Genomic DNA, 1,802 nt, shown 5'->3' with positions numbered 1-1,802 from the left:
CGGTGAGACAGACTCCTAGCTTTAAATTTCACTTTACTGACTGGATTAAAAGTTTAAGTTCTGTACTGGAATCAACCACAGTGATGTAAAAAAAACCCTTAAAACCATTATTTCACCACATAGTTCTTATATTCCATATTCCAGAGTCCAGAGCATCAGCAGCAGCTCGAGTTTTTTCACTTGTAAGAATATTTTCTCTTTGATTAATCATCACCTCTTTGCTGTCTGTTGTATCAAGTTTTCATAGCCCAATGACAATAACATGGTTATACATTCAGCCTTGATCAGTAGGTAGATATTAGCATCATATTATTGGAATTTTAGTGATAATCTTAGATTCATTTTAGCCAATATGATACCAATATTTGAAAATGTATTTATGACTTTAAACTTCAGTCCTTAAAGCACACTTAGAAATTTAAGGAATCAGGATGAACAAAGGAGAAGATTTGAGATAATGTCAGTCTGTAAGTCCTGCCAAAAGCTCCATAAACTTCTTCATACATACTGCTGATATTCTCAGCTGACTATTATATCTAGCCAACAAAGGCCAGTATTTACACCCTAAAAAGGCTGATATTTACAGTCAATAAAGGGCATATATTGGAAGCTGATTCAGGACAATATTCAGAATCAGGATAGGCCAACAATTACAGTTGATATAGGCTCATATTCACAGCTGATATGGGAAAATATTTGTAGCCAATATAGGCTAATACTGATGTTCAGTTAAGGCTAGTATCAACGGCTGATAGAGACTAATATTTACTACCAGTATAAGCTGATATTTACATCCAATAAAAGCTGATATTTACAGTTGATTTAGGCTGTTATCTTTAGCCAAATTAGGCAGATATTTGAAGAAGATACAGGCTGATATTTATGATCAATATAGGCCATGCAATATACGCTGATATTTACAGCAACATAGGCCAACATTTACAGCCAATTTAGACATTTATACATATATAGATCAAACTGATAGCCGATTTTGGCTGATACTAACTGTCTATAAAGGCTTTTGTATATAGCTGATAGAAACAGATATATTCAGCCAGTATGGATTGATATTTACATACAGGCTACATATGATATAGACTGATATTTATAGTTGATATAGAAGTAGGTTTTACAACCTATAGAGGCTGGTATTTAGGGATAATATTGGCTGATATTTACAGCCTATGTAGGCCACTATATACAGCCAATACAGGCCACTTTGGTTAAAATTTGCAGCCGTTAGAGGCTGATATTTACAGCTGATATAGACTGATATTTACAGCTGATATAGACTGATATTTACAGCTGATATAGGCTGATATTTACAGCTGATATAGGCTGATATTTACAGCTGATATAGACTGATATTTACAGCTGATATAGACTGATATTTACAGCTGATATAGGCTGATATTTACAGCTGATATAGACTGATATTTACAGCTGATATAGGCTGATATTTACAGCTGATATAGACTGATATTTACAGCTGATATAGACTGATATAGACTGATATTTACAGCTGATATAGGCTGATCCCTACAGAAGATACAGGCCGATGCTTGCAGCTGATATAGACCGTTAATTACAGCAGACATAGATGCTTACAGGTGATTATAGGCTAGTATTTATAGCTGCTGTAGGCTGAGTTTAACAGTCAATAAATACTGATGTTTACATTCTATATATACTGTATATACAGCAGATTTATCATAAGTAAATCTCAGCAAATATTTTCATATCTGCTAACAGTATTGATGATTTTTTTCAGCCAGTATATCAACTATTGCTTATGTATATTA

The sequence above is a fragment of the Cheilinus undulatus genome, linkage group 22 (assembly GCF_018320785.1).
Source record: "Cheilinus undulatus linkage group 22, ASM1832078v1, whole genome shotgun sequence".
NCBI lineage: Eukaryota > Metazoa > Chordata > Actinopteri > Labriformes > Labridae > Cheilinus > Cheilinus undulatus.
The sequence above is the reverse complement of the archived record's forward strand: the minus strand, read 5'-3'. Positions refer to the sequence as shown.